At 35.8% G+C, this 27,604-nt stretch overlaps 1 protein-coding gene and 1 long non-coding RNA gene across 4 annotated transcripts in view; both read right to left on the reverse strand.

Annotated features, from left to right (window-relative positions):
• LOC143897492 (uncharacterized) overlaps positions 1–5,196 on the reverse strand; it is a 91,342-nt gene extending 86,146 nt beyond the window's left edge. The window contains exon 1 of the long non-coding RNA XR_013256934.1: positions 3,755–5,196. This is a non-coding gene — a long non-coding RNA (uncharacterized LOC143897492). The remainder of the gene's footprint in view (positions 1–3,754) is intronic.
• Positions 1–27,604, reverse strand: part of LOC143897487 (uncharacterized) — a 173,996-nt gene that overhangs the window by 129,243 nt on the left and 17,149 nt on the right. The window lies entirely within an intron of this gene.

Raw genomic sequence — 27,604 nt, forward strand, 5'->3', positions numbered from 1 at the left:
TCACGCGTCGATGCACACTCGTTCCAGGTCTGATCATAGCAATCGAGATCACGTCGCGGAACAAGACTGCGCGATTCTGTCCGGAGTATAATTGTTCGTTGGGGGGGGTTGTAGCTCGATAGGTATAGGTATAAGGTGCCCCTACGGGACAGCGCGAATGTCATTATCGTTAGCGAAGCAGATTCGCTAATGCGCGATTTGCCAAAGTCGCGCCTCGTTGCACTAATCTCTTTTGGCTTGCAAGATGGATATAGAGTGATCGATCGATGCTCATCCAGCATATGTTTCACGACATTATATTTCGTAATAACATTTGCAAAATAGTTGTCGTAAATATTAGTTAATAGAACAGAAAACAATATGTAATTGCATTAAATCGATTCAAAAAACATGATTTCCGTGAAAGCAAAATAATATTGTTTGTTTATTATATACATGTAACAGGGGGTATTACATAAAGTATATTATAAATCTATAGATAAAGTTAGGGAGCTAAAATATTTGTAAAAGCTGTCTAAAATTAAACGTCATAATTCAATTGCATTTCGTATAAATGTTTAAAACTTTCATACGAGAATAAAAAAAAATTTCTCCCAAAGGAGATAATCAAATCTGATTACGCTTTTCCTACGGATGGATTGTTCCCAATTCGAACTAACACTATCATGGCTATCTCGCAACGAGAAGCGATTCGACTCAACGACGATCCCGACAACGTTAAACGTTTTATTTACGTTTCCGGATAATTTGCATTTCATGGAACGATAAACTCTTCTTTCCGATCGCTGCGGTGTGGAACGGCAGGAGTCGTGGGACAAATACAGGATGATTCGGTTTGGGCGAACAACCGATCGACCGACGACCGGTCGGCCGGCCGGTGGGCAAACGCATATAGCAACGTTGCAAATGTCGTTATCGTTATCGGACTGATTTTCCGCTGCGGCGCAACGCAGTGCGGCCGCCGCCGCCGCCGCCGTTATGGCTACTGGTCTCTTCGAATTCACGAAACCGTGGAAACGAGATTATACTCCAGTTTTCGGCGAACGGATGCCATATTGAGCATCACAAGCGTAGCTACTATATTCTGCTGTCGATCGTTGGAGCGGCACAGCGCGGAAACGCGACGTAACTAGATATAGCGACTCGATCACGCGCGCTCATCATAGCTATCCGCTTTTTTAATTGTACAACGAACCTTGTCGCTATCGATGCGAAGCAGAGCTGTTAACGCGAATATCGCGAACAAGCGAGACGGAAATATGTAGATGGATGGATCTGCCTTATCTCAATCGGCCACCCGTGAGACTGTGATGAACAATACGATGATAAACTCGACTGAGAGAGATATCACGCGAGATACCAACGGCAATTAGATTTGCATCGAAAAGACGCCGACGAGAATTGTTCTTGTAATTTGACTTAAAGTTGCTCGTTACTGCGGCCCTCCTGTAGGTAGTTCTTTTGATTTGCACGACACGGTCGATTTGTGCATCAATGCTTGCGGGTCGCGCGAGAGTAATTGCTGAGATGCATAACTGAGAGCGCATCTGAAAGGCATGATTGCGCTCAACGATGAGTCCTATTGTCGAGATTAATAGAGACGCTGGTGGTAGCTGGCATTCTACCTCGGTACGTAATTCGCAGAACCTTTCCGTTGGTTCAATGTAAAAATTATGCTGCAATGTCCGTTGCGATATTGGCTGCAACGAATCAAAGAACTGTTGCAGTCTGCACAGCGTCCTTAATCGAGCGCGCTTTCTCTTTTCGCTTTCTTTCCACTGTACGAATAAGAACAATGCTTGAAAACTCCTTGCTCTGTCGTGAGTTTAATAATCTTCAAATTGCTAACAATTATAGGTATATATAAAATTACTTTTGCAAAAATATATATTTACTATTTTCAAAATCTAAATTTTTCTGACCTCGTTATTATTACCTATTTATCTTAATTCTTGTGCAAAAAGTAGAAACCGAAAAATTATTAAAGAAGTGTAATAAGATGGTAATCCAAAATGAATATTTGATGTCGACAATCAGATATTTTCAATTCCACAGAAGTTTATATACATATATATGTATTATTCCCTTCAATTTGTTCCTCTTAAATTTACTAAGTTTAAAGGAAAATTTATTTCATTCATTACTCCCTTTCATTTAACATTAAATATTAATTATCATTTTATATCTTTTGATACTTAATAATTAAATGATATAGATGTGCGTTTATTTAAACAAAATCACATTACCCAAGTTTGTGGAAATTTCACTGAAATGGAGTAACGGAGAAGAGAGAGCGGAAGGATTAAACAGGAAGTATCGTGGTGTAATACGCCGGGGCGATGCGTCGCGCATAATTATTCCGCGCGTGCTTTTCACGAGACGGCAAACTTGCCGCGGGGTTGCACGTACGTCATGCTTCGTATCCCATGTTTGTCGGACGTCGGGCGACGTAATAAATACGCGAACGGACGGAAAACGCGAAAAGCGACATAGGATTCCTTCTTCCTCGCGCTACCTTGTCGTAATTCCTCCGGCTGTTTACGCGGCGTGCAACTACGTTGCACGTAATCGCGTATTAATTGAACCACCCTGAAAAAGCACATATAGTGAATCACGCTATACTTGACTCTCGTATTATGTATTACGCAATTCTCTTTTGCTCGCCTTTTACGCGCGGCCGCAGCCGCTCTCTATAATGAAGCTGATTTATCTCGCGCATTCAACGAAGTGCTCTCCGACGAGTCTCGCTTAAACTTCGGGCTTTGTGCAAACGCTTAAAGGGGATAGGGAGCTTTAATTTCGGTGTCGCGGCCTTTCGGTTCGCGCAGCCCGCGCGGTATACGGTAATCCAACATATATAGCGTTTGTGTTTGCGCACTACGCTGCCGTATTATTATTGAGATATCCGTTATCTTGCGGTACTTTAAGCTCCGATATCTATAAAGCTCTCGCGTGCGAAGCACAAACGGCTATCTTCAATGCTTGAAACTTTAAAGAGCCCAAATGATAGTGGGATTAAAGTGCTCCAGGGTTTACATGAGATGTAGCCCCATTCGTTTTACTTACTCAGAACAACACGTACGCGTTCATTGATGTTTATTTATTTACGTTAATACCAAAGATGTAAAGAAATCTAAAGGAAGAAACTTTATATAAAATGTCTAAGAGAGACAAGATTTTCCAAAAAAAAAATAAATATCTATATTTTTAATATATAATATTCTTAATATATATATATAAAATATCGCTTAATTAGTATCTATTAATCATAATATTAATAGAATTCCACAATATTGGTTAAAGTTAATTTGAGCTGGATACAAATAATTTTTAATGTAGCACATTAACGTGCATACCAATCCTGAGAAATTGTTTAAGGAAAATACGAAACAATCGCATACACCGTTCGTTTCATTTCACAAAAAATGACGTTTCTGCGCTGCGGGATATTCGACGACACTCATTATTCATAAAGTATTCCATCTCCGCGCGAGAGCGAGGCTTAATGCACCCTTTTCGTTGTGGCGCAACTGCGCGCCGGGATTGTCGCGCGGAGTGCGTATTAATAATAACGATCAAACGATGGTCCGGCGGGGGGTATCGTTGCGGTTACATGCTCTTCTCTAGACCAGGCTGGCTGGTCAGGGCAACCCCATCCCTTCAGATGTAACGTAATGTGACGCAACACGACCTAACGCATAACGTTACGTTCTATTCTGTATGTGCAACGAGCCGGAAGATCCATATATCTCACCCGCCGAGGATAGAAGAGCTCTTTGCGACGGCAACGTGCGCGTCTCGCGAAGCTCGAGAAGGACTCTCACGAGCGAGAAAGTGCAACAGCGTGTACAACGTGTGTCGGTGCGGCGCGTGACTGCGTGTGAATTGCAGATACGCGCATGCCGCGGCGACGCACAGCGACTCCAAGACAGCCGGCTGCAACCTGAATGTTCTCTTTATCGTTTCCCATTTTGCTCTCTTACCCTCTCTTTCTTTTCCTCACTCCTTCTTCCGCGCGCCTACATGGTGAAGATTGCGCTATTTCTTTATAATGCACACATTCGCCGAAGCTATTGCAATCTCGTTCGGTCTCGTTTCCGCGTTATCGGCGAGGAAAAGTATTTTCACGGTTGCGGAGCACCAACGAAAGAACGTGGGAGAGTTCTCTCTCTGTTCTTCTCCATCTCTTTCTCTTTCTCTCTCCCCCTCTCTCTTTCTCTCTCGGAAATCTTCCTCGCAGCCGAAAATCACGCACAGCCATAAATTCACTGTTAAAACGGAATCGTTCTCCCCCGTTTTAGTTTCTCCTTTGTCTCTGTCTAATGTTTACCGCAGTAGCTTTTGCGGGAACGAGATAAGGCGCCCCTACACGAATCGACTTTATGAAGTCACATATTTCCGTGAGCGGTGGCGGAACGGCCGATACGGCCACGCAATGAATTCTGCCTATCAACGACTCGAAGCCTCGTTATATACGTATATTCCGAAGCGAATGATAATAAACGGACGATGCTGGAAGTATGATTTAGAATGATGCAGATCGCTGTGCGAACGGGAGAATCAAGCCTTTATAAACAAGAAAAGTATATAGCTGTGTACTTATATTCTGAATTTTACTTTGTATACATGTTTTCTTACTTCTTTCGTATTAATAATTGCAAGTGCAGAAGTTATAAAAAATTGTAAATTTTATCGAGTTTTATCATTTCAATATGAAATCATAAGTAAACTATTATTAACTATAATTAATATTTTCTTCAATTAATATGATTAAATATAACTCGTTAACATATAACTGTAGTTAACATATAACAAATTGACCTGTGCAAATGGCAAATGGCGAGTGCGTGCGACAAATCAAATTTTATAGTACAAATAATTATATTTATAATTGGTTGCAAATTTCAAAACCGATTTCGATCTCCTACTGTGAGATTCTCTTCAGTTAGTAGCCTTTGCCAAACAATTCTTTAAAATTATTATTTTTGCTGAGGATCCCCAGTTTGTTGTAAAAACATCTCCAGTTACAAAAAAGTTATTTATTCTGAAATGGGGAATATTATTTTTTTGTTTTATAAACTTTTATAATTAAGATAACTTATATACATTTTCTACACATAACATTTTATAATTAAGAATATCATACTTTAAAAAAAGATTAATCATATTTATGACTGATATAAATTGTAATATAGCGCTATAATCGACAAAAACATGTACGTCACAATTATCCTAACTGACCATATAAACATAATAACCATTAATGTCATCCATATTAGTGATTTATGAATATCAAGAAAATCACCTTATCAATAAAAACCTTATTAATAATATAAAAAAATTATGTATCAAATTTCCAGATTATTCAGAAAGATATTCCTGTATTATTTATCGTCACGGAATGTTAGTTTCATGAATTCTTGATACTTACAAGTCTCTAGGTAGCACAGTATAGTTGATGCGATTTCGTTCCACCGAGATCATTAACCGAGTAAGCGTTTAAACGAGACAAAAACTAGCGTGCATACACGACAATATCCGGGCGACACGCGCTGGAAATAAATTATTAATCGTATTCGCAGAAAAAATATGGTAGGCTCCAGGTGGCTGGCTTCGCGCGTGCAGGTGCTGTCGCGATCTGATCGAGGGATGAGATCGAGAACGCGGAACGCGGAACACGTACTCGTTCTGCGGCGCGGCACATTATCGTGAGGGATTGACACGGAAAGAAAAATGGACATGTACATATGTCGGCCGGTGGTATCCGTTTGCTTTACCGGGACGCAAAATGTTTTTATTCATAACTCGCCGCCGATGCCGTAAGCGGGAACCATACATATTCCACGTGTACTCGCGTTGCATCTCCGGGACACTGGACAATGAAAATCCTTACGTCCAGAGAATGGCCATCGGCTACGTTTCGATAAAAATTCAGCACCGACCGACGCGATGTGCTACGCTGAAATTGCCAGTAAAAAGCGTTTTTCTTGGATCGCCGCTGTTGCCGCCATAGCGAGGAATGTGTTTTACATTTTCTGATACCTTGCATTTCCTAGACAGAAATGTTTCTATGCATTTTGCGAGTCAAATGCGGCGTTTCGTTACCGAACGAAGAACTTCGCGAGAGAGAAAGAGAAAGAAAAAGAGAAAGAAAGAGAGTGAAGGGGGAGAGAGAGAGAGAGAGAAAGAGAGAGAGAGAGAGAGAGAGAGAGAGAGAGCAAACCGTTTTTTAAATATTTTCTATGATTATTCTTCTCATGTCAAAAAAATATTTCCAAAAGTGTTTAATAGTGCACTTTGTTAGTGAAGCAGCATTGTTAGATAAATTGGATAAGTTAATGACTTTTCAAAAATAAAACAAAAATTTATAAATCTACTAAAAAATTATAATTGGATTTTTAGTTGTCGGCACGAAATCATTATATGAATACATTATAGAGTGTAAATTTAATCAGTAGAATCACTATAATGTTCAATATAGCAAAATTACAGTTGCTATCCCCCGCTTGAGATTACGTAATAAGAATTTTTTTATTATAAGTTTTCTTATTATTTGTGATAGTTTAAAAGTATATCTTGATACTCTCAACCGATGCAACATAAATTAAATAATAATTTAAAAAAAAAAAAAAAGAAAAGAGAGTGACTTTAGCAGATGTTATATATATATATGTGTAGCGAAAGATGTGTATTATATAGAAATATTTGATGGACGCTCAAGTTGCTTCGCGATATTTGTCTCGACGCGAAGTATAGGTCGGTTTACTCGAGAGCATTGATGTCAATGTCTCAATGCTTGCGACCTGAAATGGAATGAAAAAGAACTGTTCATCATTGCAATAGTAATAACCATTTCATCAAAAAGGAAAAGGCTCAAAGCGGGACACGGTCCCGTCGGAAATACATCGGGGCACGAGCAAGGAGAAAGCCTCCATCCGTGATGAACATTAGTAAACGAACCGGAAATTTTGTGTGCTCTCCATCAGTGACCGAACTTAATGCAACGACTGATATGAATTTAATTGTGGTTCAATTTTCTAGCGACCTTAGTAAGCGAAAATGAGTTGTTCGTTATCGATATTGAGTAGAAGTCGCCAAAGGGAAATATGTTTAGTATCACATTATAATTAAATAATCAATTTACAGGTACATCGGAATATTAATATTAACATTTTTACTTTTATCTTTAATCGGTCTGACATAATTATGCTTTTATAGACTTTGTAAAAAAAGAAATTTGTTTATGTAAAAGAATATTTGTTTTGTTAATAATACTTATAAAAGAGAGAAATCACATAAGATATTTAATAAAAATATTGATTTCTAGATATTATTTTATATGTTATAATCATACAAATCGAAGAATTGAGTAATCATACGAATCGAAGATATCAGTAATATTCTGTTAAAAGAAAGTTAATAAGTATATATGTTTGTTAATATTTGTCCATAAATTTATTTAATAGGGACAGACCATTGGGGTTCTTACAAGAATAGAAAATAGTGACCCTAAACCATAATTACGAGCGAACAACATCTTGCGGACATATGTTGTCAGTTGTGAGATATGAAGCTCCCCGGGGGCTCGCACGCCCTCGTCATCGCAGAATTTCTGAACATCATCGAACCAGGCCAGGGCCTGTCTTTAATTGATGTTTCTCATCTTTTTCCTGCTTTTGTCTAGCCATTGAGATTTATACTCAACTGACGAGATGCGGAAAAAGAAAAGGTAGCCGCGATGGGGTAATACTGAGAGAGAATCCCCTTCATATAAGAAAAAGAAAATAAAAGTTTATATATAATTTAGAGAGATATTTCTTTATCGAAACAACAGCTGCATACATATAAATCTAACGGATATTATGAAATAAAAGATTTAGCTTTCAAGGAATAAAGAATAGTGTATTTTTCTGATCTCGCACAGAATTTACTTCAACTGTATTTTTAAGACGTGTTGCTTTGAAAAATGAACACGACCTCTCACGCAGCGCTTCATATAGTCTTGTATTTTTCATCGACACTTTTTTGTTCCGTAGTTTCTTCGTGATCCACAGCTGTCACGATCTGATTTTCTATTCGTTCAACTTCCCGATCATCGCCCCGACACGACACATTGGCCATTCTCGTTGTACTATATCTTCTCATGTTTTACAGACATTCATCACCTTCAAATATGCCGGCGAATTCGATTGGATTATACGCGCCAGCCTTCAAACATTCCGGTCTGGATGCCTCGTTAATTATACATTATCGCTAAGTAACGCCGATCCCGCTTATCAGAATAAAGAACGAAGCGCACCACACGAAAGGTAGGACCGGAGACGGCTGCTAATGAATAGCGCGTTAAGTACAAGCCGATTGTTCCCGATATATCACCATTAAGTTTCGGGGATCGTCCGTTGAAAAATCGACCGACAGCAAATCTGGGCGGTGCGCGAGTGCGAGACGAGGAGCGCGCGGGGGCCGGCTCTATATTAACGCGATTAAGGCTATAAATAATCGTACGCTCGGTTAACGCGTTATATCGCAGCCGGCCTCTCCTCGATCCCGATTTCTATCCGGAGACTTCTTCGGCTTTTCGCTGGGCTTTTACTGACATTAATTCGACGCCACCTATTCTCGTGGTTCCTCGCGATTACCACGTGTCCGATGCATTTCGGAATTATCCCCGACGCGTGATTCATTGCGTGTTACGTGCCGACTGGTGCCGACTGTAATTACATCAGATTTGTACACGTCATAGAAACGTCACGTGGCTTTTGAGTACAAATATATAAATATGTACAATTAACACGAATGATCTCTCGATTTTTGCTGGCAATAAAAGATATATAAAAATTACACATTAAATAAATAAGAAGATATGTGCTTTGACTTATATTTATGAATATTTGTAATTTTTACAGAATTATGATATTAAAAAAAAAGTCAATGACACTGCAGTTATATGCATATATTTATTTATGGTATTTGTAAGTAACTATCTGCGTGCGCGCGCGCGCACAAGTATAAAAATATAGAAAATATCAAAGGTTTCGATCCACTACGTATCTTTTTTTTAATGACTAAAGAACTTAATTAATTAATCAATTCAATCTTTCCGATCCATTAAAAAGAATTCAAAGCAAACCGAAAAGCATTCGTTTGTAACTTTATATGCTTTGAATGTTACGTACAGTTACTATATAATAATTATATATTTATTTGTCCTTCTCTTACTGCTGCGATTTTATGTCAAAGAACTATATATACTGTTTTCGTTTACTTTCTTCTTATAAAACGCAATTCATTAAAACAAAATTTACCTATTTGACGTATTTGGTAAATATCTCTTTATAGAGATCGTTGATAAAAGAATTTGAAATACGAATTAATATTTATTAGTAACTAAGAGCGTTTTTATAAAAGCTATCAAATATCGTATGCGTTCTAATCGCGCCGTTGTCTGTTCAAACGCATCCGCGTTCAATATTCCGTGCATAGCCTGTCATTTTCTGCCGTCGCTCTAAAAGCTTGCCTATATACTTGACAGATCTCCAAAAGAGCCGGTTCACTTTGAGAGCAACCACTTAGCCGAAGACTCTCCCAATATGCACTTCAAAGAAATGCCTAATTGGTTAGAAGTTATGGCACCTAAAGCGCACAAGCCATCATGCATATGAATTACCGATTTGTCCTGCTTCTGGTTTAAAAAAGTATAAGTAACAAATTACGAAAACTCCGAAAAAGCTTATTATTTGCTCTCTGATAATAAACAATGAATATTATAAAAAAATTTATTTAAAAAAAATTAATTGACTAATAGAAATATCATTTTATAAGTTCTTTTTTCCTAATAACCTAATAATAATTCCTAATAAATAAAAAACCATTGCCATAAAGAATCGATCAAATGCCATAAATACATTATATTTCGTGGCCGTTGAATATTGTATAAGGGATCATATACCGTGATAAAGCGCTTTGACACAATAACGAGCGTGATAAAAATATATTTTATAACGGAGATCTGCAATAAAGAGTAGACATAAAAATATATTTTGGAATAGAAAGCACAAACTGTGTGTGAGTCGAGAGAAGTACGAGGCATTTTCGTGCACGATTCCTCTCTGTACGTCAAGGATATCAGTGTTTTACGAATTCCGAGAAGCATATGCCATCGAGTGAATTCTTCAGATGCCCGTCACCGCATCGATTCGTTATCAAACGGGTTGTACCGAGGAACGCGACACACAAAGTGGGTCGACACCGGACGTGTGGAAGAGAGCGGAATAGTTTCCGCGAGTACGTGGCTTGGAAACGCTTCAATTATCTCTTTCTCGCGAGAATGGCGTCCGTGTACGGTGCGCACATTCCGCAGCGCAGGTTTCTGCGACGGCTATTCTATTAACCGCAAATTCGTGCGGATGCCTTTGCCATCTATTTCAGATTTGTCGAATTCAATTCATCTCCGTGTGTATGTGTGCTCCCCGAACGGTTTTCGCACTCCCTTTCCCCAGCATTCTTCTTTCCTTTTCCTCTCCGCCCCCCCCCCTTATCGTATTGTCGAAGATGCCCCTCGCTATTCCTAGTTTTCGTCTATTCGAAGATGTAGCCTTGAAACGCGTGGCTCAATTTGTACAAGCGATTATTATAAAAAGAGGTTTTTTTACTAAAAGGGTTTAGAGTCTCCGGTATATACGATTGGATCGTGTGATATTTTTTATTTGTTTTATTTTATTAATATACATATTTCGTAATCAGTAAGCGAGTAAAATTAATTTTCCATCAGGGTGTAATTATAAGATTAAATTATCATATTAATTTTGTTAATTTAGCACGTATTTAAAGCTAATTAATGTTAGCTTGTAACATTGAGTTTTTACCGTGCACAAATAGAAAGCAATAAAACTTCCTGCTTTATTAAGTTATTTTAATTTACTGCAAGCTTTCATGCAGGGCGTCAATGAGAGATACATTATTAAATCAGTGCATGGTTATTTACATTATCACGGTCCGCTAATAATATTTAAATGAAACTGTTATAAAGCATATACGTATATCGCTGAATGAGATATTTTTCTACTATATAAACACTTTAAGCATTATTTAATTTTATTTACATGTTAGAATTCATTTAACTGAATTTTTTTACCAAAAAAATGTAATTTTATACATACTTCTAATAAACTTTTAACTAAACTATCTACTTTATTAAAAATGATAAAAAAGCAACTATATCTTTATTTATTATAATTATTTTTAATAACCGTCTTACTTGTCTATTATAAACTTTCCCGTAATTTTGCCACAAAAATTTGCTCTAAATGATTATCAAGAAAAAGAACAAAATCTGCCGATATTTATTTTCGAATCTCGAAACTTTTTTTTCGGAGTCAACATTAGCCCTGCGGCGGTAGAGAATTACAGTTTCTTCAACCCGACGTATTTCCGGTCAAACCTTCGTAGAGCTCGAGGCTACGCTATACTGTCGCACTAGTATTTCCTTTCTTCGGCGTGTGAGAGTTGGTTGTTTGCGTGATTACTTGCTTCGTCAGTTTCGCCTCCAGCAAGTTTTCTCGGGCTAGACAATTTCGGGAGACACGAACGACGTCTCCGTTCCTTACAATCGACGCAGCATTTTACTCATGTTTGTACAATGGCGGCTCGCTCGTGACTCTGTGATTCTAATGTAGAATAAATTGAAAATGCGCACATGTATTTTGTGCGGTATTGCTTCGGAAAAATCAATAAAACATCAGAAAATGAACTTTTCAATACAAAATAAACCAAAGCAGCAATTGTGGTTTTTATAATATATATTTTAAAATATTCATACTTTACTATATCTTATGATATTTATACTTTATACCTTACAGTATCTTACGATATTCACACACTGACGCGAAAGAGCATGAAATGATATTTACTTATTACTTCGAAACCTTTCGCATTTTGATTTTAAAAAGAAGAGAGAAAATTTTAATGAAAATTTAATTTCCTGATTTTGGAATCTCTTTCGAAATCACTTTATCGTATATTGAGTTTTTAAAGCGCGCGTTTATCTTTAGATAGATGAGAACCCGCCACTGTTCTTAAAACAGTCGAGAAAGGGAGCTGATACATCGAAGGGTCGAAAGTGTTCGAGTAGATCGCACAGAGGAAATTAGGGCGGCGAAAGTTGTGGGTGGCTGTGTCGTGGGACGCGACACTCTGCGATCTTTCTTCGAGTGCAACAAGATGTAATGGATGGGGTTGGAGAAAGGGATGAAGAAAAAGGTACGTGATCGGGTCACTGACGTCGAGGAACGATCGTTCTCGTGCGAGATTCTTAAAGTTTCGTGCATTTGTATTTTTCATGCTTTCATGAGCGATCGCACGTGGATGAGTGTTTAATATGCGATTAAAATAGAATTTTTTGCATGGTAACGTAACGTAAATAACGAGTTTTAATTTTTTTTTCATGAATGATACTTTTCATACTGATACTTGATACTATTGGGATTTATTCGGACTGGCGAAAATGTTGCGCGCATATTTTTCTTTGATTGCGATATCTTTTGTGAAACACGTATCACACATATCAAAATATCGCGTTGTTACTTTTATATGAATGTTGAAAACGATATCAAAGTGCAAAAATTAAACGTGCTGTGTCATCGCAAATATACTGTCTCTACCATTAATAAATATAATCTTTTATAAAGAGGAAAGTATTCACATACCTAGATTATATATTAAATCAATTTTAATTGTCCTTATATAATCTCTGTCCTTTTACTTTTAATTTAATAGATTTTTTAAACATGTATAGTGTCAGTGGTTCGAAAAATTAAACAAAACATTATATTCTTAACACATTTTTTGTCATTGTTATTACGGTATATATAAGGTTTTTAACTTTAACTTGTATATTTCTTGATAGTGATGTAATACGTATATGGGAAAAGAATAAACCACGGATTAAGCTTCGCAGCGAGATGTACTTTTCATGTAGTTTCGCGATCGATAGCGCTATATATGTTAATATATATATACTTTCAAAATATCCACGGTAAATATGCTGATATTTCCGTAGTTTAAGCCCATAGGTGAATAATCAAGGATGATGGTATAATATCTGCGCTCGCAATTTCATCGTTAATGTTGTTTTTGCAAATTTGCATTATGAAAATGCGGCGACGTAATCGGGATTCGAAACATGGATATTTTCAACAAGTTTAAAAATGTATACCCTACTCTATTTCGCTTCGCGTTTAAAACTGCGCTGCATTGCACTTTTTTCATCGTGAAAATTACGTGTTAGTTCACGTTCAATTATTCGCCAGCTTACGTCAAGCGTTTTAGCATTAAGTACACAACTAAGTTTTCCAGAGGGATGGGAAGTTTCAACAGCTTCTCTCTCTCTACGCTGTCACAGTGCTTTACTTCCAAACGCTACTTGAAAAATTATGTTAAGTTTATGTCGCGAAATATCCTCGAACACGACGTCATTTCCTAAGGATCCCTTGAAACCACGCGGCTCCAGCGCCAACGTGCGCTCCTGGTATCCATCATGTTCCTTCAAAATCAAATCTTTTTCACCGATAATTCTCCACAATTCAAAATATCAGAATAAATATATAAATAACAGAATCGGAGAAAATGTTTCGTAGCTCTAATTTGTCACGAGATTTCTATAAAGACATTCACGATAGCTCTATGACTGCACTCGAAGAAATTTTGTTGATCTTCAGATTTTAGTTTCCATCGTAAAAATCATGAAGAGATCTGTATATCTTGTGTTTCATAAGGAAGCCCCCGTTATCGTGCGGTAATATCGCGTTCGTTCACGCAGCTTTGGATCTTATTAGAGCAAGCCACGTGGAAAAATACAATGCCATGTGCTTTTCCCGAGTTATACACAAGCGTGACTCCGTCGATCGGAATACTTACAACACGATAACTATATTACTCAATGCGGCCCAACCGGTCGGCATATATTTCCTGTACCTATACATGTTCCGCGCGATACTCGCGACGGTGTTGCATGAGAAAGTAGCTTCACGCTCACGTACCTTTTTTTCCTCCCTTACTTGAGAAACCTTGGACAATTATCGGTCACGATAAAGCTATACTCGGCGCCACGAACATCGATATATAGCGACAATCCCATAGTTCTCTTTATCGCGGCTACACTAGGGTTCATCCATATTCATGTACGGAAAACGCTCTCATATACGTATACGCCACGGCAGCCCTGTTAAACGCTTAATCAGTGTAAAGTAAGCTTTTTAATGACGCGCGTAATTTCACGGCGAGGGCCATCTCTCGCATTCGGCGCGCGGTGTTTATCTTTTTCCCGTAAAAGGTACGTAAATGAGCGCCGCCGCGGCACTAAATTATGTCTTAATTCCGAGCGCGACGGGCTCGTTCCTGGTCAAATCGCCGGGCTGTTTATGGGCCTTACTTTACGGTGGTTTCGCCCGAGTCCCCTGCACATATCGCTACATTGAGGCGCTAAGTGCTCGAGTCGCGTCGTATTTTATTACGGATATCACATCCTTCGGCCCAGCCGCCTTAAGAGCCACCGCGCGTGTGATTTTCGGTTCGAATACGGTAAAATAGAGAGGCATGCGAGATAAAAAGAACGTCGTCCGTGTCGGAGGCAGAGGCGACATGCCTAACTCTTTCACTATAAAGAGGTAATTCCAATTACGGCGTACGCAATCGTTTTACCATTGTATATTTTAATTTCGACTAAATAAGTTTCATTGTTGTTTCATGTATTATTTCTGTATTTATGTCGCGATATATGAGGCAACGCAAAAAGTTATCTGTCTCAAATTAAAATGCCATGCATTCTAGAGTAATTTCATATTTTCCTCAGGAAACAGAAATAATGGAAAAAAATTCAATTGCGATATGTAACAATCGCAGAATTGGATGCATCAAGAAAAATCGCAAATTACGAATGTGAAATATATAGAAAACTAGCACAATAAAAAAAAAAATTGTAAATTGTGTGCGTAAGTTACACTTGTAAGAAACTTAACTTGACATTGCTAATTAATGTTAGAAAGTTAACATTCTTGCTAATTGCATATACGTGAGAAGTATAGATAAAGTAATTTTATACATGTGAGAAGTATTATAGATAAAGAAATACCTGTGCAATATATCATCGTACAAAAAAACGACAAAATAATAAAGTTGAATAATAAAGCCTTTTATTAGCGCAGTGAGATTGAAATTAGTATCTCAATGCGATCATAAAATTTGTTATAGCGACGCGGCCTGTTATTAGAATGACGAAGATCCGCGAGTATATTTACGATCATAAAACTGTCCGGTTGTTGGGAGTAGTTTTGGGCACTTCCGCCGTGTTCAGCATGAATTTTGCATATTTAACCGACCAGCTCAGTAACAGACAACTGTTGCCGCGGGCTACAGCGCCTGTCGAGGTTGAATATCCAATATTCCAACGGCGTAATATTAAATTACGCGATAGGACTGGATGCGGAATGAAATTTTCTTGACTTTCGCATAGCAATCGAGTAATACCACCGGCTAAATAGCAGCCGCATAAGAAAGCTTGTCTCTTAAGCCAATTTAAACCGTTGACATTGCACCCGACAGTTTCTAGTTTCCGAGTCTCGGAAGAAGATACTGATAAAACTTTCGGTCGACGTTTTAATTCGATTTGTCAATTAAGTTGTGTTAATAAAAGAGAAAATTAACCGCATGTGGCAATCGAATTTTTCTCGTATTTGATTTTGTACATCATATTTTTACTCAACTTTATTACTAATTTTTATTACAATGAAAATAAGACTAAATCAATAAATGATAAATGCAAAGATAATAATAGCAAATTAAAATTACTGCTGGTATTGTAGTAATATTGGCGACACCAGTTGGCCACTTCCCGATTTTTTCAAATATATTCTCTTACATTGTCGGTTAGCGTCCCGTAATGAAGTCGTCGAAAGAAGAGGAGCCACGCGTAACTTGCGATAATCTCGGCGGTGCGCAAGCTCATTTGAATAATTAATGCAAAACGCTTCCTATAAATAACCTGTGGGGGATCGTCTGATGCACCTGCACCTGGTTGCGCGCCCGTATGGAAATCTCCGCGTAAAAATTGCCGCGATTCGGACGATATCGTTTAAGTGGCGCGCTGGAAAAGTTTATTGAATTTGTCGGAAAAAAAGCTCACAGGCCGCAATTTGAAGTCTAGCGAATTCAGGTGAAAAAGCTAGCTCGGAAAACACACATGTATTACAATATAATTTATAAATTAACTTATATGTGATTATCGAAGAAAAAGTTTAAAAATCAAATATATATAGGTACTTAAATAGAAAAGGCAACATTGCAAATCCAAGTATCTTATTTTAGTTGAAGCTCTTCTTTATTACACATTTCTTGCCGCTCCAAATCACGTCGTCCAACACGACTAAACGTATTAACTTTTAATTTAATACGATTAAACATGCTAAACGACGTAATCCAACACGCCAAAAACATGTAAAAAGAGTTTCAGACAAATGTGTCACGCTTACTTAGACGTTTATGCGTGTAAAAATAACACACTTGGGCCCGCAGTAAAGATTCATTAATATTTTACTCAATTTTCAAATTATCCTAGCTAATATAACAGATATCATATACGAGTTAAAAAAACAGTCATTGATAATAAGATTGCGTTATAAAGAACTTTTTGCATGAAATTTTTATATCAATATTGCTATTCATTTCGCGTTGCAATTTTCATATAAATCTGTGTGTATTACAAATTAATATAATTTTCTTAGTAATTTAGTTTATATTGTGTCTTCACAAATATCTCACTATTTTGTATCTCACCTTTGCGAGTAATGTATTCTCTGGTAATGAATAAATAATTGCATCACAGCCCATGTAATTTTACATAATTACATTAAAAGATGGTATTGCCAGGTAAAAAATGATGTTAAAAGGCTTTTTCCTGTTCTTATTTCTCCGGAGGCACCGGTACTAATGAGCTTTTACTGCATGAATAGAGAAGCAAGATGGACCTTTCGCCGTGTATACATACTGTAGGTGCCAGACGTGAAATTAGTCCGCATTTATATTCTTATTTGCATACAATAGAATCAGACACCGTAATAATTGTTCTTTTATCCCAACACTTTATCTCCACGCTTATCAACCCCTAACCAGAGCTCTACGGTATTCTCGGAAGGGGCGACTAAATATATACGCAAGTATAATGGCGAGTAATTACATCAATTTTACGAGTTGTCTGGTAGAGACAATTAGACCGAAATGCGTTAAAAATGTCTTATTCCATTAAAATTAAACGTGAGAGAAATAGAGATACGGCGTAAATATAATAACGAGCAATGTATGAGATAATCGTGAGATATTTCTGTTCCTGCTGGCTGGTTCATTAGTGCGAGCTTAAGAGAGGTACGATCTACAGAGTGACTGCAGCTGCTAAATCGATCAACTTCAAAGTTCCTGCCATGAAGCTGACTGGCAGACGGGCATGACCCTCTACTGCTCTCGCGTGTCACTGTCTGTCGAACCCTAATTCCTCTCTCGAAACGACACCGGGAAAAACATAAACACGTGTTTTCGAGTGACACGTTCTACCAGACGTGTCATGAGTTTGAGATTTTGATCATCGATGACTTGAAGTCCGACATCAAACTTTCTTCATTAATATGAGACTAAATACCGAGAAATGGATAAACACAGAGAAATATAAAATATTCGAATAAGTAAATTTAGTTTTACTTTTTAGCCATTTTTTATAATAAATTAATAATAATAATAAAAAATAATAATATTAATAGTAATAAATTTTCAGGAAAGTAACAAGAAATTTGTGCTAATTTAATATACAACAACTCATAATTTATAAATTCCCTTTCATTGGTTACATGTAAAATATTTTATATTCTCCTCAAAATATAGGTACACATTCGTTTATTAGATTAATTCGTAAAAGTTGTCAGATACATCGAATTTTTTTTTTTTTTTCATTTTTTTGAGTCGTTTGGGATTCAAAAATAAACGCTGCCTCGGGATTTTAAAAATTTGTTCCAAATTGACCAAACAATCCATAACAGAAAGCGCGGATAACCTGAAGCGGCCAGGGTTTACGAATTCGACTGTTTATAATGTACTGCCCATTTGCGTCGTTACGGTTCCGGCCCAGCGCGAAGCGGATTTGCCGGCGGGTGGTGTGTACTGTGTGCCGATAGTAATTGCGCCAAACAAAGCCTTTGATGTCTTTCCTGACGCTGGATTTTAAAGGCTGTCTCGAAGTGCGCGCATTCCGCTAGCAGACCACAGCAGAGTGCAATGGTCAGAGGTAGAATGGAGCATTCGGGATTTGCTTTGAGCGCGAGCACACACTCGAGCTGTTTGGTTCCCAGTCGTAATAACTAATATGCGAGTATGTTGCCGCTGACACCAACTAAATGTGAAATATACGATTTGCGGTAATTCCCGCCAAATACGAACCAACTTAACCACCGCTGACACATTGAATTACTTCGTTGACGGCCGTTATGCTTATGTTATGTTAAGCAAGCTTTTAATCAAATGTTTGCACGGTAAATTGTATTGCGTATTTCTTAAATAATTGCAACTATTTCCATCGACAATATATATAATTGCGTAAGTAATTAACAAAGAGTAAAAGTATTTTCATGAATGCTGATAAGTGTATAGAATATGTGTCTGGAATTGTATAGAAATCTGAATGCATTTAGTAGATTTCTAAATTAAATAATACATTGTTAAAACATTTAGTATAATAACGTATATATACTTCGAATATAAAGAAATTGTTCTTTATAATTTTTTGTTTTTATTTATTCTATTCAGTAATATATCTCTAGCATTTTAAATGTTTTTTTCTATAGTACATTATTTCTTATTATTTATGTCTACGTCTTTAAACTCTAACTATCCACTTAATTATCCATCCATAATTATCATGTACCTTTGCAATTGTAAAATTTGCAATTTATATGCTGTTAATTGCGTGATAGGTACAGAAAACTATTATAAAATAGTTTAATAAATTCGCCAAATCCTTATAACTGAATTCAGAATCAATCATAATATTAATCGCTCACTTATTGTTAGTTATTAATTATTATATAGGTATATAACACAATGCCTTCAATTTTCAATGATCAAGTATACGTATTTGTTAAATTTTATTATCCGATCCATTTCAAAATGTTTATTTAAACGTATAAAGACAATCGTGCATTATAAATAATTGAGATAATCATATAAAATATTAAAGACGGGACTTTTGATAATATTAATTTATTTAAAAAACATACGATGTTAATTTTACTACTTTTATACATACATATATATATATATATTTATATATAAATTTTATTATAAAAGAATTTGTATATAAAAAAGTGAAAATAATATTTATTTTTAAAATAAATTAATATTATATCAAAAGTCTCGCCTCTTTAATATATATAATATAATGTGATTATCTCTCTCAATTATTTATAATGCACGATTGCCTTTATACGTTTAAATGAACTTTTCGAAATAAATCGGATAATAAAATTTTAATAAAACAAATACATTGATATATATGCAGTGCATAAATAATATTTTGATATTAATTTTATAAATTTGCACATTTTTAAAATAAAAATGGCACTAAATGTAACAAGCCTGCCCATTAAATTTTTATTTGGGACACAAACGGGGACACATTGAGGAAAGTAACTTCAAATATTTGTACGAAAAGGCGTTCAAGCTTTCCCGTACAAATCCTTATTTTCCTGACGGCGCTTGAATCTTCCGTATTTGCGATCGCGGATGTTTCTTCGTAGGAAGTGCAAAGTAAATTTGACGATTTCATTAACCGATACTTGTGATTTCATTGTACGCATTGTCTGAGTAAGTTAAGTCAGTTATCTGGAAGTCGGACCTTCCCCTCTTATCTCTCACACATTAATCACACGTCTTCTCGACCTGTGCCGCTCTCTCAAATAGGTAGCTACTTGTCAACATGTCAGCAGCTCAAAGATATAACCGACCACGTTTCTCGGGTATGATGAATGACATCCCCATATGAACGAATGAATCGATAGATGACAATGTAACGGTTTTATTAACTCCCGCGCAACCGCGCCTTAGAAAAGGCATAATCCCATTAATAAACGTTAAATTAATGCGCATAATACTCATAAAAATTAATTGTTGTACTATTTTGATGCCAATTTCATTATGTTATATAAATAATTATGTATATAACTACACTGCAGCGTTAATTCGTTAAACGTTTAAAGAAAGAATAATGATCGTTTCGTAAATTGCTACTCATTGCCATCAGACAAAAATATCAACATCGAAAGTATTGATAAAATATAAAATATTACATAAATTGTAAAAGTATTGAAGCAATAAAAACAAATAGAGCTTTACCGTATAACTTTCTGTTATAAATTTATATTTGCATTTTGTTAAGTCAAAGAAAATCTTAGGAGTAAGTGTCCAAGAGAATTTCTGAATAATGTACTTATTCGAAAAAGAAAATGGCATTTCATCGCGATTTTGAATAATATAACTTTATTAGGAGGTCAGGCGTGTCGACGGAGCTCTGAAAATGTTCATGCAGGCATTTCAAATGGTCTCAATTATGCTAGACACGTTTCAGTCTTTAGGAGGAGTCCTTACCCGGCGGTGTGACAGTAGTTTCTCTCATCGCGCATGAATAGAGAACGACCGTGAAAGCGCCATTGAAATTACAGGAAGGTAACTTCCAACTCAAATAGTTAAAGGCTTTAACGAGTTACAATTAGCAGGGGGGACTGCGCTGTTTGTCCTATAATGGAATTTGCTAATGATAATTCAATATCGCTAGTTCCTTCTCGCGTATTAACGGACGAGGAGGTCGCCGTTGAATCCCGGCGCGCTGGCAAGCTTAAAACATTTTGTTCTCGGAATCCCGGAGGAAATAACGTATCTGAGATTAGTTAGAAAAGAAATGTAGATCCAGAGAGGTAAATTTTCACAAGTAATTTTTACCTCTGACAAGCAGAAACAAATTTCTCGTTTATCCTTCTTCTCTTTCTTCTTTCTATTTTGCAGTATATATCAATATTATTAATATTCAAGGGAGTAATATTCTTCAGTGAAAAATCGACTAATTGCATTTAGTTTTTACACATTTATCTTTTGTATAAATGTAAATGTGAAAAAAGCATTCATTTCATATTTGTAATTTATGTAAAAAATAATAAAAATGTATTTATTATTTATTATTTCATCACTCTCTCTCACTGATCTTAAAATGTTTGTGAAGATAATTGTTTGCGCGAAAGTTAAAATATCAAGTAGAAATGAATATATCCGAGTCATTATACAGTCTCATTTGGTAGTATGAATCGTACCTTTCTTACTCCTACATTCACTGCCTCATTACATTTGTGACGACATATACATTCTCTCCCTCAAATATCTCCCTCCTAACCGCGCGCGCGTTTTCCTACTCTCTATTACTTACACATATATGTTATCGCACCTATCTTATATCTTATAATTAAATCTTTTCAAGCTGTGAGAGATATTGTATTTCTCTAAGATATATAAGTATATTAACAATGTAAATAATAAAAAAAAAAACGCTATTGTGTGTATGTGTATACAAAAGCGCTAGAAATTTTTTTTTAATAATAAGGAGTTTTTGCAATACCGCGGCGTCTTTCAGATAACCGATACATTCACTACGTATCTGAACAATTGAGATACGGTACCGTATCTGAAAAACGGTATTGCAAAAACTCCCTATATAAAATATAAGTATATATAAATTTTACGGTAAAAAAAAAATGTAATAAATTATTATATGTTAATAGGGTATATGCACATATTTCTATTATATTCAGTAAATTGTATATCGCTATCAGAAATAAAGACAAATCTTTGTTCTACATTCGGTAATTGTAAAACAAAGATTCCATATCATCTCCATTAATATTACTGCATTTCCTATAGTCATTGTACGAAGAAAAAATTGCCTATCTAGAAAACGCGATGCAAAAAACTTTTGTACGATACTTTATAGTGATTACCTATCGCGAACATTTCCCCATGCCATCACTAAACTTAGCCTTAAAATCAACGACGTAAGAGGCTCGTCACTAAACGCCCGGCTCGTTCGATCTCTTTGGAAATCAGGGGACTTCGTTCCGTTATCTCACCCCCGTAATGCCTAAGGCTTCGTAGTATACAAGCTCTTCATTACGCTCGAATACCGCTTGGAAGCGTATAAAACGTTAGAAATTTCAAGAGGCGATAGATACGAAATAGAACCGAATATCCTGCGCGATTATCGATTTAGGATTTCATTTATAATATTATAATTCAATTAAGATTATACCTATTAAAAATAATAAAACAATTCAAAATTATTCAAAATAGAATTAAATAGTTCAAGAGTCTGTAAGTATAAAACTATACGTAAAGACAGAAAACAAAGTTGAGCAATTAGAAAAATCAAAATAATATAACTGCAATCCACTTATTTTTTTAAACAAAGTCATAAAGTAATATTGCAACCATAAAATACTTCCAGAGTACACTTCATCCTTGTATTAAATATCTCTTTCAATGTACGGATGACAGCGTGTAAACGCGTAATATCGCCGAAGTGGGTAATACGTTTCCGGGTGACCCCATAGATTTTCCGGCGTCCGCGGTCGTAGGAAACACGGTAAACGTAGAGAACATATTAAGACACGTTGGTCGACGTGGTACAACGAAGACGAGGAATCTTCGGTGGCTCGGAGCTCAAAGCTCTCCTGGTATGGGAGGCGGGTAGGTGGAACTGAACGGCTCTGCTGGGCCCGACGTACCTCGTACGGGTCCGCCTGCCTCGGCCGTGTACCTCCGCAAGGCAAGGTAGTCGAGGAAGTTGAAGGTGGGCGTTAGGCGTTAAGATGATATATGTTATTCGCTTAATTAAGCGCTTGTCCGCGCAGAACGTCCGAGCTTACACAGAAAGAGCAAACTTGCGCCCGAGCGACGCGAGGAGGTGGGGAACGAGTTGTGGAAGCGCGCGCACGGTAGCTCGTGAGGGTCGAACAGAAGGAACACGGAGTAGAACAGGGCATTCGCCTTTTTTTGCATCGTACCACAACACATTAGCGGAACATGACGGGCTCTCGTTCGCGAGAAGTAACACGTTGTTACCGGAAATACTTATCTTAATTGTACCAAAGCTATAACGCTATACGACAGAAATTGGGAGACATTTTTGCACATCTCGTTTTTTATCATTGCAATATATTTATCGTGAATTATATTAATATTTAAGATATTATTGTGTCTTTTATTATTCTTAATAAGCCATAAAAATCTCAATTTTACTGCACTTACATACCGCAACATTGTGAAAGCAATCTTTGAATTTTTATTCGTATCTATATAAAATTATCTCGATCATTGAACTAAACATTCGGTATATCCAATTTTTTAATAGCATTCTCGATCAACGGATGTGCGTGAGTATAGCAGAACGAGGGCGATGCAAGTGCATCGAGTGAATACACAATGTAGATTGCAACGGTTCTTGAGGAGGCGTTTAAATAAGATTTCTGTATATTATGACATAGTCAGTTGGTAAAGGGGAATGTAAAATGAGGACGAGTATTATGGTAGCAAACCGTGCACGCTGCTCTCTCATATAAGAAGATAGTGAAGAGACGTAAGTTCATGAGATTACCGGCGCGCAGTAATATTCTTGTATGAGAAGGCCGAAGAGAACGGAAGATAAGATGAGCGTTTTAGTATATTCCCCTTGTTTAATTAAGCGCGTGATCAAATTCGCCGTAATAATAAAATTTGTGCTAAAACTATATTATGTATATACAATGTGATATTTCACATCTTATAACGGATTGTCACCTACTAAGTATCTAGTAGCAAAAGTATCAAGATATAAAATGTACATATTATTGATTATAAATATCAGAATTGTTGCAAAAATCGTTATTACAAAATTATAAACAAAAATTTTAAATTAAAATAATTAAAAGAAAAAATCTTTAAAATAATCTATCTGGAATTATTTTACAAAATGTTAATTACAAATATTTAAAATTATTAATTATTAGCTAGTAATACAATATAACGATGGTGTGTCTTATAAGCTGCTATGTAGACGAAGAAGAATTGAGAATGAGTGTAGAGCTCTTTTGATGGAAAACCAGAAAGGCAGTTGTATAAATAAGAAGTGAATAAGAAATGAACCGACATAAGCTAAAATATACTTGACTTTGTTCGGATCTATTAACTTCGGCTGAATATGCTTCTTATAATGTGGTTACAGAGTTCTTTTGTACATTATTTAGCAGATGACATGATTATAAAACAGCAACAAAGGTGAATCTATTTTTTCTATATAAAAATTTTTTCTGTATATATAAAACGATATTTTGTGAACGTTAAACAAGTTGTTTATTTAAAGACAAATTAATATTCACAAGTTCTACTAATGTAGTGTTCTGAATAGTAATTTATTTATATTATTTGTGATCATATATAAAAATATTCTATTAATATTAATTATTAATATTCTATTTACATCAACTCTATTTCATATTCTATTAATTGTATCTCGATTTTTTATATCGTATGCTTTATATTCATTACTTCTATTTCTCACGATGCAATATTAAAGAAATTTTAACTAAAATTTTTTAACTAAGAAATTTAAACTAAGATTAATGCAAAGAAATATGAATTTAGAAAATATAGAAGAAATGTATGTGTATAAAAATATGACTTTCTAATTTCCTTGAACAATAGCACACACTGTAATCATTAGAAACATGAAAATAAAATTGAAAATTTTCAATATACATATTAACTGTCTATCCTATTCTATTTTATTCTATTTTATTCTATATAACTGTATAAGCAAAATAAAATGCTTATTTGAGAGTTAAAGACTAATTCGGAATTAAAGACCAAGTGCTTATTGCGATGTTTTGTACGTAAAGAATTTTAAACTAAATTGTGTAATTCCCCTAGCAAATAAAAAAAATAAATTAATAAAGTACTCGTATCAGCAGGATTAGGACTGGTACGCCTTGAATTCTCGTAACCTCCTTTTTGCCAACCAGTTAGATCTTTTGGACACGCGTTGTACGGCTAACGAAGCGCTTTAAATTGATGTTTCTAAAAAATGTCTTTGAAACATATTACGTGTCATTAGGAAAAATCTAGAATGTATAGTTGTAGAAAAATGACACGCAATCATGAAATGGAAACGATTTCTTAATAACATTTAATATTATATTAAAGAATAATTTATCTTGTATCTTGTTAATATGTATAATATCAATTATTTCCAATTTCTTTCATTAATGGATATAAAAATAATTGTTACTTATATAATAACTATCTATTATATTATAATATAATAGATATTGGAAAAATGTTATTATATCTCTATGTACCTAATTATTATAATCCATGTTTATCATATCTTAGAGATGTAATAAATTATATATAAAGACGGATGTTTGACGAAGATATTGTGAAGAATAAGGTAAAAGCAACGTAAGTTACTGAAGTAGTTGGCTTCGTAAAACGAGGTAACAAAGTTCGCGTCGACGTCAGGTTCAATGACCATCGAATTTGATAGCCTTTTTCTGCAACGAGAATTAAAGACGAAAGGGGCAGACCGATATATACGTGCGGCTCAATTAAGAGCTTACGTAACTAATAGCGATCGCGTACTTATTGGATATATCTTTTTTCTCTTTCCACTAAACTCGCGTAAACCGATTTCGTCCGACATATCCGTTCGAGGTAAGACGGAGTAAATGAGAAAACGTAGCAGAGATAGCAAAGTAATCTTCGCCGCTCGCGATAAGAAAATAGCGCGCCTTAATGGTCTCTTTTGAGACAACAATATTATGGTGCCATGTTTTGATGATATCGAAAAAAGCATGGATATTTCAAAGCCTTATTTCTCGGATATACAAAGTTAGATTGATTTTAAATGTTGTAAGTTAATCTTCTTGAAACAATAAACAAAAATGATAAATTATATCGTTACAAATATTTACTGAAGAAGCAAGAAAAGAAACATTAAAGTATACTATTTAAGGAAATATCCTTTAGACTCCTCTAAGAAGAATCATTAATAGCTTTTCTTAAAATAATACAAAATAATACACGATTGCAATTATCTAAAAATAATTTAAAAAAACTTTATACATTATATATACATTATATTATGCGTGATAGAAAAAAAACTATTCTTTTAATTTTCACTATTTCCATAATCTCCGTTTTAAAACAGTCGCGGCAATAAGTAACAAGATTAAGAATAAATTACAATAAAAAGAATGGGAATGATATTTTAGAAGACATTTTATCTCTTTAGCATGCTTTTATCGATAGCTTGTTCGATGTCAGAATTTTGGTTGGGGATATATGTCACGATTTATGTCGTTCCCTTAATTAAGCCCTCGTCTGTCCTTAATGTGGGAGATTAAAGCTGCAGCAAACTTCAGCGGTGTTGCAACGGGCTTCTCGTCTAGCACGAAAACTTGAATCCGTTGCAGACTATTCTCGGTTACACGCGCTCGTTTGCTCGGCCAAACACTTCGGTACCTACCTATTAAGGTAGGAACATGGGCGGACGTGCGACGAGACGACAATGTGAAATGAGATCGAGCTCCGTTAAGGACGTCAGCTTATGCACAACGTGAAACGGAACGTCGCAATGTAAGGTGAGTTAATGAAGAAATACGCGTTTCGTGGGTAGGGGCTTTCATTACAGATTGCATTCAGATTACTTATCAAACATTATTATCGAACTACGGAATTCCCGCGGGAACTGCTGGAATCGCGTGTACCAAGCTTTAGAAATCCGAATAGGCATAACGATGTCGCGGCATTACGACGGATTGCGAAGATGTCTTGCAACGCAAGCTATTTGCGAGATAAATTTACACGCTGCTCTGCTGCGTGTATATATCTGTTATATTTAAATGCCTTTGAGGCCTTTGAGCGAAACAGATATTTAATGTCATTTGAAATAAATTAGAAAAAATGTATCGTGCTGTAAATACAAAATGTTTTCTGAAAAGACAAGTACCTAAGAGACATTCATTCACAAATCTTATCAAGCTTTTCTTGTTACAACTTTGTAATTTAAGTTAAGTTAATCTTATAAATTTATTATCAGGTCGTACATTGCATGACTATAGAGTTTCTCTATAAAATCTCAAAAATCGCGTGTTAAGCTTATTTCCACTAAAATATGTTCCTTACACGATTGCGAAAGATATTATAGTAATACTTTAAGAACACATATACGCGTGCTTTGTAGTCTATCAAACCTAGACGAGTTTGTGTCAATAGTGTCGCTGATTGCCTCTTTGACAAGAACCATATTGGAGCTTAGTAGACATTGCGATGTATGCAAGTTGTCCGATTAATTAAGCATTCATTAAGAAACTTTGTGCAATCAGGTACGATAGAGTCGTTTCTAAACGGGAGAGTCCGGGAGAGTCTCCAAGCATTTTAGTTGAACTGGACGTGCACACATTCGCGGCGCGATCGTTTGCTTTCGAAAGTGCCCTGA

This window comes from Temnothorax americanus, unplaced genomic scaffold, assembly GCF_048541705.1.
Source record: "Temnothorax americanus isolate GAGA-0224 unplaced genomic scaffold, ASM4854170v1 Scaffold20, whole genome shotgun sequence".
NCBI lineage: Eukaryota > Metazoa > Arthropoda > Insecta > Hymenoptera > Formicidae > Temnothorax > Temnothorax americanus.